The sequence below is a fragment of the Melospiza georgiana genome, chromosome 2 (assembly GCF_028018845.1).
Source record: "Melospiza georgiana isolate bMelGeo1 chromosome 2, bMelGeo1.pri, whole genome shotgun sequence".
Lineage (NCBI taxonomy): Eukaryota > Metazoa > Chordata > Aves > Passeriformes > Passerellidae > Melospiza > Melospiza georgiana.
In genome coordinates, this window is record NC_080431.1 from 105,787,796 (window position 1) to 105,801,569 (window position 13,774).

At 38.9% G+C, this 13,774-nt stretch overlaps 1 protein-coding gene across 6 annotated transcripts in view; it reads left to right on the forward strand.

Moving 5' to 3' along the window:
• Nucleotides 1-13,774, forward strand: part of CNKSR2 (connector enhancer of kinase suppressor of Ras 2) — a 205,884-nt gene that overhangs the window by 166,480 nt on the left and 25,630 nt on the right. The window lies entirely within an intron of this gene.

Consider the following 13,774-nt stretch of genomic DNA (forward strand, 5'->3'; position numbering starts at 1 on the left):
CTCCAGTAACAAACATGTTTTTAAGGGACATACTTGGTAAGATTTCCAGCCAACCCCATCTGAGCTTAAAAACCTCTTGGTAAATCCTGGAGTGCAGAGTCAGGCTGTGATTGTGCAGTATCCGAGCAGGCAGGTCAAAAGACATCCCAAAATCTGTAAGAAGTTGAAAAAGAGAAGGTATTTTCCCAGTTCCTCTCATTGTGATTTATAAGGAAAGAAATTTAAAAAGCATTTCAAATCAAAAAAAATATATAGAGAACAACTGTGACCAGCAAGGCTTAAAAAAAACCCATAATGCTGAGTAACTGTCAGTCACCTGGCACAAAAACTCCATGGATATTAGTCCTACTTATCAAACATAATCCAAATGACCAGGGATTTGAGAAGGTCCCTGCCCCTCCTGAACATGTAAACACATTTTTGTGTCTGTTTCATGCTCTGTCCTTCACTGTCATTTGTGGAGCTTCTCAGTATGTGCTGCTAGCAACGTTGAGTCCACACCCAGGTTGTAGGGCAGTTGGTGAAGCCTGCACTCATGATTTGTGGGGTTGCACTGCAGTTAAGTTATCTGAAGAGGCAACGAAGGCAGCATAGCCCTTGAAGCTCTCCAAGAGTCTCTGCTATCTATTCCTTCAAATTCAGCTTTTTCACTGCAGTAAATAAGTACAAAAATGGTTAACAGAGAGGAAAGGGTAATGAAGGCTTTGTATGATTAACCATCTACCTAAGTTGATTCATTAAAGTTAGCACCTTTGTTGAGCATTAAAATTAATGTGGATGTTATTTGGTATACTTAGGAGAGATCAAAAGTTTTCCATTGTTCTTATGCTTTAGGCATTACCTTCTAAACATCTCCAATTCTTTACTTTCTTCTGCTACTTTGAGAAACAGTGGTTTCTCTTGCAGATATTAAATTTGATGCCATTAAAAGTTTAAAAAGGCACTATTTCAATTGTGTTCATGCATGACACTTTGCAAAAAGCTGATACATTTATTAGGGTAGTATTAGATTCTTACTGAACTGAAATGAAGCTGTCTAATTGACAGGGTTAAATTTCATCAACCATGCAGCACATTTCATCCTATTTTTAGCCTTCAGATTTGGTTTTCAAATGGGTTTTTACTGATAGAAATATAAAATTTTTTTCTAAAAATGTCCTTACTGAAATGGAAAGGGTCAAGGAGACTTTCCACTGGCTTTGCTGTGCTGTTTGGGCACTACTTACAGATACCATTGCAAGGTCTAAGAGCTTTTTTAAGTGTTTTAAATGTCAATTTCAATGCCTTTGTGTACCTGCTTGTAGCATTTTATAGCATGCTAATTACTAGTAAAAGGCTAGTGCTTGATTTAATCATCTGGGGTGTTTCTCCATCCTTCTATACTAATTTCCAGAAAAGGAGAACAAAGATGTAATGTTTGAAGTGATCTCCCTATATATACATGCTTATATTTTTTATTTGAGTGGGGAGGTTTCCTTGGTTGAAGCTTTAACAGATTATTTTTGAGTCACTGATGACCAGCTAGACAGGTCAAGTGCTCATGATGAGTTGTTGACCTTGAAATTTTACTCAGAGTAAAATTTTACTCAGAAGTAAAATACTGTCTTGTCTGTTGAAAAGTTTAACTGTTGAATTGCTTGTTGCTATGACTGCAATGTTCTGTTTGCAAAACTGACTTTTTCCAATGTCCTTACCACTAAAAGGCAGGAGGATTTCCTGCAAATGGTGTTCCTAAGTGCAAAATCCAGTGTCTGAGTTGAGAGGTTTGCTTACATCTGCTAAGTCACTACCTTGTGTGTGCTACCTCGCTGCCTCCTCCACTTCCATTGCTCTGGGAAAATGAAACACTGCAACTGGCTGGAGAAAGGAAATCCTCTCTCTTTCAGAAATGTTTTAACCTCACGTTGAATGTTTCCTCATGTGGTATCAGAATCTTTTAAATATATTTATTTGCCTTACACGTTTGTGATCCTGACAGAGTTCTGGGCTCTTGGATGATTATGTGTGTTCTTGTGTGTACTTGTGTGTGTTTTAAAGCTTAATCATTCCTATTGCTTTTTGTGCAAGACAAGAATGCAGCTCCTTTGCTGTTGTCAGATGCCATTGCCAAAAGTTTGTTCTCTCAGCTGTCTGTTGTTACATTCTCACTGTTAGAACCACCTGAATTTAAATTAGATAGTAAAACACAGTCCTGTTTCTTCCAACTTCTCTTGCAGAATTGTTTTCAAATAACTGCACCAGAAACTAGGAGCTCCACAGTTTTTTCAGATGCTGTCCCCAGCTGCTATAATTTAACATATTTCTGTTGATTTTGTGCTGAAGTTACGCTGATTTGCAACAATTAAGCATCCTCTCTCAGACAGTCACCACTTTATGTCTTAAATAGATATTTCAAGACTTTACTGATCCTGTAAATAGTTCTGTATTTCAACTCTTCTATAATGCCTAGATATATATGACAAATTGAAAATATGGATTGTCCTTTCCTGTGTTTATCTGTCAGGACCTAACTTTGTCGTGTGTTCAGGTGCTTATTTTTGTCCTGCTATATCACATTAACATTGCACTGCTAATCCTTAATGGATTGCTTTATTTCCCAAATGACTTTTGTGTAAATCATTTAGATGTTCCATATTGACACCATTTTGTAATGATCTCTTGCTTTGTAATCAAAGAGGATTCTCTTGTGGGATATTTGAGCTTTTTCATGTGTTTGTTCCTGATTATGCAAGTGGCAAACCACGTTCAGACCTGCAGCACCAGCATGCCCCTTGCTGTGCTGTTCAGAGGCAGCCTGAACACAGAGGGCAGGTTGGAGGCTGTGGCTCAGTGTTTGCATGTCTGTGATTCAGTTGTGAAGGAAAAGTTGGGCCTTTTCAGGTTTGTTTTCTGCTAGTGGGAGGTAATAGGAGACAGCAGCATATCATGACACTGTCACCCTCTTCCCCTCTGGCTCCACCTCTGTCTGCACTCTGTTTTGACAGATTCTGCCACTTAATGCAAAGAACACTTCTAGAGAGACTGCTTCCAAGTTTTGTCCCAGGAAAGCTTGTTTCAGTTTTTTCTTTATTTCTTTAAATTATCTTTGGTGGTGGTTCCTTCATTTTCAAAGACTTCTCTGGTTTGTGCATTACTAGGGTTTACTAGCTCTCTGCAGAGTGTAGCTAGCTGTTGATCCTGCAAGCCAACTAAGTCAACTTAGTTGCAGGAAATCCTGCACCTCTTTTGCATACTCCCTGAAAAAGTCTTTGGAGAACAGCTGTGTCTGGGGGAGTCTCAGGTGCTGTCATCTGCCCAGAGAGTGCTGGGACAGGAGCTCTGCTGCTGGCTCCAGGTGCTGCGGGGCTGGCTGGGGTAATACTGGCACACTTTCCAGGGACCTCACACCTGGGACCTGCAGCAGTGTGCAAGGGAGTTTTCCACTGTGCTGGCTCCATACAAATTTATTCAGGGAACATGGATAGAAAAGCACTGATGTCTGTGTTTGAGTCTGAAAAGGGATTTGCAGCAGGAAGAAATCACTTAGATTGTCTTCGCAGTTTTAAATCTCATTTCCTTCTGTGTTGTTTCTTGCCTCTTTGTTCTGCAAGTTTTCAGTCCTTTTTCTGCACTCTTAATACTATTGTTTTTCCTTACATGTGTTCAAGGACTTTTTTTGTTGCTACCCCATCATCTTAATTTCAGATAATACCTTCTGTATAGCATGGACAACTGTAAAAAAGTTTTACATAAATTCTAACAAATTACTGGCTGCCCTTCTGGGGCAATTAATGGCTGAGAGCCGCTTGTTTGCTGCACTGGTTTCACCCTCCAGAGTGTTTACAAGATGCTACAATCTCCCTCCTGTGACTTCTGCTACCTTTGAAAGATTTCACAGGGCTTCTGAAGGCTGGGCAAACTCACAGATGATCCCTGGCATTTTGCTGCATCACCACAATCTCTTGTGCAAGTTTCCAGCATCTCCTGGCATCCCATGCTTGGTCCCACACAGTCTTGTGAATGCTGCCCCAGAGGAACACAGTAGCCTCATGCTCCAGTCTCTGAAACCTGCCTTTTGACCCTAAACTTCTGAAAACACTGTCAAAGGCCAGAGCAGGAGCTAATGTTGGCATTTTGCAGCTCTGAGAGATGTCCAGTCCCTGTGAAGGGTTTCAGGAAAGCTCTCCTTTATGTCAGGGAGGGCTGGTCACTGAAACAGGTACCAAATGACTGTGCTGAGGTACCAAGCCTGAGAGGTTTTCTTCTTTTTTTTTCCCAATAAAAAACTACAAACCAGCCAGAGAATAAGGGAAACTCAGAACAATTTCTCCCATGTTGCAACTTCCCAGTTGCAGAAATTAAATTCAAGGTGGCAGTGCTTTCACAAAATAGGACAGAGGAGCTAAGGACTCCCATGACTGGCAGCAAGTATCATGCACTGTGCCCAAGGTGTATCCATGGGACATCCTACGCAGATTTGCTTTCAAGAAGGAGTTATTGCCAGTGAAAAATATACTCTCAATAAGGTCGGGTATTTCAAATTCTAAAATACAGGTCTAGGGAGGCTTCCCTCTTTGTAATGAGAGGGCTGCAATGCATGGTGCAAATGGTATGTCTCAGAAGGATCAATGTTTGCTAATTAAACACTATGTTGTGAAGTGGTACCCTGTGTACACTTCTAGGCTTTGCTTCTCTGCATTTTAGGCAGAGTGTCTTCACTTGGCAGGTTTTAGGCAGCAGTGAAATGTGGGAGTCAGGATGAATAACACATGAAGCCTGGATTGCACACCCTGGAGTTGATGAGGATGTGTGGCTGAATTTAATAGGACAGTTTGCTTTTTTGACAGCCTCTTTCCATTTTAGAGAGGACATCATTAGTGGTGTCCTGTTGTCTGACCACCTAGTTTTATCCTCACTGAGAGGCAAGGGAGGAAGCATTAAGATTTACTATATCTTCCCCTCTGGAATTAATGCCCAGGAGGGTTTTAAATAAGCAGAGTTATGAGAAACTGAGGTAATGTTTCACATTAGACATATTCCATATGAAACTGCTGCATAGCACAAAGTGCAGCACCTTCTGGGACACCGAGGGTGTTACTCTGACTTACTGCATCCACTATCCGTCCTGTGCAACCAGGAGCATTTAACAAGTAGGGGGTTGGGTTTTTTTGCCTGACATCCTTCTGGGCAACACAGTCCATGCATGCTCATACACTGGAGTAGGTTAGTGAAATGTCTACTTTTCCTGAGCTTTGTTTTTATAATCTGATTTTTCATTCCTAATTCCCTTTTGAGCCTTCCTGTGGCACCTGACTGGGCATTTGCACTCCTGTGGACTGAGCACCATCAGCATTTTATGCCTTGTCTACTTGTCCCATTGCCTCCAAGGCACTGATTTTGCTGTTAACTCAGATTGAGCTTACCTAAAAGTGCTGCCCAATTATGTTCAAAACTATGACTACCTTACATAAACAACTTGGAGTAGATATGTTAATTTCTGAGCATGTTCCTTAATTAAAATTTAAGATTTAGTAAATAAAGCTTTTTCAATTCTCATATGCAAAAGCAACTCCACTGCAGAAGTGAGTTTGTATTCTAAACAAAAATGATGGGATACAAAACCTCTATATCCTGATTTTAAATTTCAGTTCAAGGGGAAAAAATTGCCTGCAGTGTTTGAAAGCCAAGTATTGAATCATTTACTAAGTAGCAGTTCAGAAAGCAATATGAGCTGTCAACAAAAATAAGAATAGTTTTAATTTTATACTTGTTACTGTTTATACATATAGATGCATTTTGCCCACAAATATTTTGTTGCCACATTTAAAATTTTATTTGATTTCCATTGCCCATGCTGCTAAAAATACAAAGGAGAGATGAATTCCTACTTTTCTTTCGGTTTTAATAGCTTTTGGTGTCATTGCCAATAAAGGTCATCTGCTTTTGCCTGAAATATATGGATTAAATTATGTCTTTTTATGTGCAAAAGAAGTTCACAAGAGAATTTCTTACATGGCCATTCTTCCAAATTGCTTTTCTTGCTAAGTTTCCTCAATTCATTTTCTAAGCTGGGGACTGTCAATGGAGCTATGCTGTTCCCTACCAGAGACCCCTTTGGGTTGGGTGGTGAAACAAGGAATCTGTACATGAAAAAATATATTTCTGGTGGGGCTTTTTTATGTTCTGCATTAATTCTCTTGCCAGGTGTTGTGCAACCAGTCTGTTTTACATTTAATTTTTCCACTTCATGGTGTCAGCAAGCTCTGTCTCTGCTGCTGCCTGTCTGGGTCTGGCTGCAGAGATGCTCTCCTTGGGAAAGGTCACTCATAAATGGTAAAACACTTCACAAGCAGCAGAGGGAAGACAGTCCAAGTCCTCTAGGGATCTCTGTTTACCCCACTGCTGTTCCATCCATCAATTTGCTGGCCTGAAAAGTTTTGGTAGCAATATTAAAAATGCCCTTTTTTGTGCTTGCTGCTTCCACTCCCTCAATTCTTAATGTGCTTTCAGTCTTTCAATTCTGAAGCTATAGTCAGATTTTCTAAGTGAAGATACTTAGATTTTTTTGAAATTATTTTGTGGGTGAACAGGAAATCCAACTTTATTTTTTCATAAACCCATAGTTTTCCAGTGAAAATAGAAGGTTTTCCTGTCCTAAAATTTAAACTTACTTACATTTCTTTTGGTTTCAAACATGCAAAACATGCATTTTTAAAATCATTTTTATATAACTTCTCACTGAAACCTACGGAAAATTGTTATAAAGACATTCTTAGATTTGACTACTGCAATTTAACTGCAATTTTTCCATGACAAAGCCATTTCTCACTGGGATTTTTGCAGAACTGGCATAGTTCTTCTTTGAGATATAGCAGAGATTTGGGCTAAACTGAAGGTTTCTAAATGCAAAGGAAACAGAAATCCTCAATAAAATCTACTATAGAAAAAGTTAACTACCTATCATTTACATGAGAATGTTCTTTTGAAATGTATAATTTTAAATTTTCAAAGCTAAAAAATGATTAAACCCTTTCTATAATCAATTGCAATCAAGTCAGAAGATGATGGCATAGGGGGACTAGGGGGAACAGAGGAGTACTAAAATCTTACCAGAATGTCTTCATTACATCTCCAGGTGGTGCCATCTGTTGTGGGTGCCTCTCATGTTCTTTCAAGGCAATCATTAAAACAAGGATGAACTTGAGTCAGTAGTGCTTGCAAGGACATGGGAAGGATATGGTTTTATTAAACTACTGCCATGCTGAATGTCTGGAGGGTCACCAGACACATTGTTGTTTAATTAATATTCATCATGGGAAGGGGGATAGGCTATTAAAGACTTCAGTGCAAACAGTCAGCATCCTGCCAACATTTTTTTGCTGGACAGAGGACTCTAGAAAAGCTACATTTTTTTATGAAGCAATTGAGTTTAAACTATTTTTTAAAAAGAAGTCCTCAGAATTTTTGGATTTAAGATGAATATTTTCATGGAGGTCTGTGCAATCAATATTGTAGGACAGTTTTTTGTGAATTGTGAATTTTTGTGGATCCTATCATGCTAGCTTGGCCTTCTGGCTGCCTTTCCTTGCAGTCACTAGCTGCTGCTCCACAGGGTCACCTGCCAGCCCTATGCAACTTCCTTGGATAACCCTGGACAGCTAAAATGGCACTAGATGCTTATTTTTTTAGCCTCTTAATCTCCTTACTGGTTTCCTAAATCTTTCCAGTGCAGGAGGGCAGTGTATATAGGTTAAAGTCTTGGTCCCTGCAGTGACCCTGGTGAAGCTGTAAGTGTGATGTGGGTGCCTCGGACCCAGGAGCTGGAGATTATTTGGAAGATTTTCCATTGTAGCTCTGCCAACTAGATCTGGAGCTGCCATACCTTCCAAATTTAAAACACCCCTGGTGGTGGGCATTCTTCATTCCCTCCAGGCAGTGCTTTTCCTCTTTGCTGTTTTGGGAAGGAATAATTTTATTTTTTCCTGCTAATGGATATTGAATTGTTCCCTCTGCAATTTAAGCCCAGCATTTCCATTCCCTTATGGCACAGAAAACAGACTGCTCCATTACAGCAGCCCTTCTTCCCAGCTGAAAGGTTGCTGTGAAGGTTAGTTTGGTTTTTCCCATAGTTAGTGTTTGCTAGGACTGCTCTTGCTGAGCTTCCCTGGGTTTTCCAGGCTGACTCCCATCCCTTCTGCCATGGCAGTGTCCAAGCTGGGTGCATCACATCTGGTTGAGAGCAGGGAGCTTGCTCTGCCCTGGCTGTTTTATGCTCTGTACTGTGGTAAGCATCTGTTTGGCAACCATACTGTATTTTATATTTCACTCGGGGCTGTACAGTGTCCCAGATGGTTTTCTGCTTAATGCTTGTTTTTCTAATTGTAGTTGTTCTGATTTTTTTTTCTGGGCCTCTTACCTATCCACATTAACTAGCTCATGTTAATAAAAGCCTCAGCTGAATTAAAATGTCAAATTAATTGGGCTAAAAACCAACCAACAAATATATATGACATTTTGTAAAACTAACAGCCTGACTAAGTAAAAAAAAAAAAAAAACAACAACAACAAAAAAAACAAAAAAACCCACGAAACAAAACCTGGTGTTTGCCAGGCTCTGTGTCTGTTAGCGCAGCATTTACCATATTGATATATAAAACTTGGCAAGAGATTTCATCCTTCCAGATCATTCCAGCTCTGAAACTGTCCTCCAGCACTCTAGGAAATGTTTGCTCACACTTTGGTGCCTGTGGATTTTAATAAGTTTATTCTCTTGCACTGTTCAGGCTCTTGGTGCCATCTGGAGCTGTTTCTGGATGTAGAGCAGCCTCAGGGGAACCCCACATTGTGCAGCTCCTCCCTTTAACAGTGAGCCTCTGGTGTCTCCTCCATCTGGGCTTGGCTTTGCTATCAGAGGACACCTTGGATAGGAAAGGTTTAGGTATTGGGGGGCTAATATTGTTTACTTCTGAGAGCTGAACTTCTGTAAGGAAAATACAGTTCCCTGTGTCACAGACCTTCTGCATCTAAATAGCCAAGGCAGAAGCTACCTGGAGATGAGTGGGGAACAGAAGGCTCCTGCTTTTGTCACTTGGGATTCCATCCATCCCTCAAAAGTGTGCAATGCTCAGAGTTTATAGTAGCCATGTGTGTTTCATTTGTAAGATATTCTGTTAAGAATTAAGAATTAATTCAGAATTTCCAGTTCTTTTGAAACAAATGTGATAATACAGTATTAACAAACAAACAAAAAAGCCCTGTAATCTGGCAATTTTGCAGTTCTCATTCATTATTAAGAAAATAAATGTTTTGTCCCCTTTTGTGCCTCAAATTTGCAAGTTTTTAAATCTGTTGGATAGTTGACAGTCCAGCATCCTTGTACTAGTGTGGTGCTATTAGATACCATGATTTATGAACAAAGCATGAAAAAAGTGCTGTGCAGGATCTTACTGTATTTACATGAAGAAAATTACTGCATTTTAAGCAGGATTTTTGCTTTCTGGCTTCACTTTTTGAGTACTGCTGGTACAAAATAATATCAGCTCATTATCTCTTCTCTTCTGGATTCCAGAGGGATAAACTTCAGGCTTTTGGAATATAAAATATCACCACTGATTTCTTGAAAAGTATTTGAGTTGTTATCACCATCAGAGAGAGGGGAGAGAGGCTGCCAAAAAACTTCAATTTAAACCATCTTTCAACCAGTTTTGAAACGTTCATTTAATCATGAGATGATTTACAGGCTTCAAGGAGGAAGCAAAATTAAGGGAGCCTCACTTAGAAGATTTCTCCTGGTTTTAAATTCAGGAATGGCCAGAGATCAGGCAGTGGCAAGGGCAGGAAGTTTACTCTCATCTCTTTACCCAGCACTGCTGGTGAGAGTAAGCAAGAAACTCAGCGGGGGACCCTTGTGCTTTTAGTTCCATGTTGAAAGGAGCTCAGATTTTGAGTGAGGAGGGATGGCTTGGGGAGGCTCCAGGAACAGCTCCTGCTGTGGTACCCAGGGGCTTGGCAATGCCAGAATCCCCTGTTAGTGGGGCTTCCTACATGTGCAAAGTTGTCTTCATGGAATACTTGAGAGATGGTGAATAAGAGACACAATTAGAGAGTGTTTTCCTGTAGTAAAAGTAGCAAAATCTGGTTTAGAATTCACATAACAGTATTTCAATAGCTTCTACACTTGCCATTAAAGTGAGATTTTTTTGTTGTACTAATGTGCACACTTGAAAGCCAATCTAAAAATCATACTAAATCTATAAAAGACTTGAAGCTGATTATTCTGGGAGTTCTTGTTCTTTCCTCCCTGCTAGAATGTGTCCTGCCATTTATTTTAAATTTCTAGTTAAAAAAGAAAAATTATTCTCAAGACGTTTTCTTTTTTTTTTTTTTTCATTAAGCTAAGTATATGTACATAATTTTACAGCAAAACAGTTATATTTCTAACTTTATTGTAATGGCTTTAAAGACAACTGGAGTTGCTGGTTTCTGTTTCTTTAGAAGACAGAAGAGAGAAGTTTTATTTATTTACTTCTGATTGTGTAAAGAGCCTGGGGAAAATTCCATTTAAATTTTACACTCCAAACTAAAACTATCCAAGACTGAATTACTAATTTTTTGCATTGTTCTGCTTACCTTCTCCAGTGTCACTGTGTGATCTAGGTATTTAATGTCCTCTTTCTTAATGTATCCTCAGCAGTTTCATGTGATTATTTTAGGGGCTAGAAATACTTATTAATGAACTAGACTAATTTAACCATACCAATTTTTTTTTATACCAAGACACTGAAAATTTAACAGGATTTATGAAATGGTGAGACTGTGGAATAAAAATAAAATTAATAAAAAAGACCCAACAAACACAAATGCACTTTAGGCACTACTGCATTATGGATTAATAAATCAATAGTTTCCAAGTTCTCTGCTCACTTTGTGTTTTAACCTTGAGTTCACAAATTCTGTCAGCAGATAAAGATCTCTTTTTAGTGGCTATCATGAATCTTAGGCATAAACAGGTTGTCCTTGTATCTATGCAAATTGTAAGAAGTTGACAAAATTCATTTTATGAAAGCCTTGCACAATTTGTAAAGTATCTGTAAAATGTCTTTGTAGTCATATAGGAGGAAAAAAGATACATGTTAATTTTCCTGGGAATACTTGTGTAATACTTGCTTACTCGTGGCTGAAAGTTTTGGCACAATTATTGCTGAACTATTGTTAGAAGGTGGAAGGAAGGGTGAGTGTTTTCATAAAATTAAAAAATTATTGCCTTGAGTACTCACAGTTTGGAAATGGCTTTTACAGTTGATGCAACTCAGAACTATGTCAGCCACCTTCTTCTTGGCCTGTCCCATCCCAAAAGACAAATTTTCCTAAGCTTGTGTATGTAGTGGCTAAATATGACTATGGTATTTATAGGAGAGTATAAAAGTCACTTGAAGTAAAAACTAGATTCTTCACTTTTGAGAATAGAACTTGGATCTGTCTGGATTTCATTATTCCTGAAATTTAGAGGAGGTTGAGTGTGGAAGGATGAAGGCATGGTGGATGGCCATGAGCAGCCAGTACCCATGGCCCCTGTAGTTTCTACTTGGAGGAAAACAGACAGGGAGGGGTGATATTTTATATCCTTTATATCCTGCATGGATTTGGCTTTGCTACCAAGGCTGTCAGAAGGCTGTGTGCATTTTTCAGTACCACTGCTCCTTGGACTGATGGGGAGTAGGAGGTTGCTGAGAGTAACCCAATGAACAAAGGAAAGCACACACCCCCAGGGTGGTGGAGGCTTAATTTACCCCTTTTCTTGAAAAAGAAAAGAAACAGTTTGTGCAGTCTGTTCTGTAGCACTTGGGAACTGGAAACATCAGGGTGTAGCTGGGGAGGAGGTTGCAAAATTGAGTGGGGTGAGATGGAAGCAAAAAGTAGACTAGAAATAGGGCATAAATCTGTGATGGTGAGGTAAGCTATGGAACGAGTTTAATTAAGTTGTGATTGGTTTTTGAAATGAAAATCCCATCAGCCTCTAATTCTTTGTGCCACAATTGAGGATGATGGTGTTATAAATCTTTCCCCAGTTAGAAAAACTGTTTTAAAAGTATTTTATTTCTACAGTGTCACATTTCTCTTACAGCATAACCTACTGTAAATGCACCTATGCTGCTTTAGCCTTTATTTCAAAGATTTATGCAGTTTAGCATTTTGAGCCAAGGTGAGCCACGTGGATGGATTTTATGCTGGGACCATGTTCTGTGCATTGATAATGCCAATGCATTGAAATACTTCTCAGTGCAAGTTGTCTTCCAAGGAGGAGACTCTGACATAACCTCATTATTAAGTTGAAAACCCTGTAATATTAATGTCCATAATTAGTTGGTACAACAGTTATTTTTTGCCCCTCAGCTCTTGTCTTCTGAAAATACTAGCTGAGACTTTTTCTTCAGATGACTCTCTCAGTTGTGCTGTATGCAAATAGAGTAAATTTTTAAAAGAAAATTCATGAGGCTGTTTCTTTATTTTGTCGTTGTATGTTTTGCATTTCTCTAGTCTGATGTTGCTTATCTTTAGCAGTGTTATTAATGACCAAAAGTATACAGCCAAATTTTCATCTCTCATCCTCCTGGTTTTACTCACTTCTATTGCTCCTTCCAAGGCCAATGGTTGTGGTAGTTCCAGGTTGAGCAGGGGAGATTGTTCTCTGCACTTATACTTCAACTGTGGATTTCCAGTTCTGAAATCCCCCCAAGGTTTCTGCACACACCTTCTAAGGGGTTGTTTTAAACATCTGCAGCTTGAGCTGAGTGTGCTCTTGCTGTATTTTATAGTTCACAAAGTGTGTAAATCGTGGTCACCAACATTTTTCATCACCAGCTGTTGTGTTACCAGATACGTAACCAGAACAGATCAATTCTTGCCTGTTCCTACCTTCTCTTTTTCATAGAAAGAAGGAAACCTAAATATTCTTATTTTTCCATGGAGGTGTTGAATAGATCTGTCATATAATATACACTGAACTTTTTTGGTTACTCTGTAACTCCATGGAGTTGCCCGTTGCACTGATGGCAAGTCCTAGTGTTATAGTGGAAAATTATTGTATTTACTGACACTAGGTATACAACTTCTTTAAGAGGGAAGTCTGCATTATTCTGAAAAAAAATCCTTGCAAAATTAAAAATTCACTGAGCCTTTTATTTTTACTGTTTAATCTTGCAATCTAATATTTCCATTCTGCACAGCAGATGTGAGCTTAGCAAAAATTGTCTGAAACATTGGTTTGTCTAGTTCTATATCAGATATCAGACTCTGAGTTATTTGAATTTTAATAATTGAATTTAATATTTTTGAATCTTTCTTGTAACCCTTGATGGATCATTCTTCCACACAATAGTTTTATCAATTTTGAAATCAGGTGTACTTTGAGCTCTGTTATGTGGCAATAAGAAGTTGCACATTTTATCTCCTAACTAGAGAGACCAAGCATCTCTTCTAGTTAGTTTTAAACCTAGCACACAAACTTTCAGATGTTTCTGTTACTTGAAGAGGCAATTATGAACCTTTTTCTGCCTTTATGTCCTTAGAAAACAGGCTTCTGTTCCATCCCCCTTGTTTATAGGGGAGAAATCTTGATTAGCCCTAGACCATGTATTCCTTGCAGGAAAATCCTTTTGCACAACAATAATCCTATCAGCCCTTCTCTGCCTCTTTCAGTACTGCTTTTTTGAGGTGAGATGTCACAAATTAGTCTCTTTTTGTTTTTGGCTTCTGCTTTATCTACTCTACTTCCTGTATTTATATGTAGGTAGAA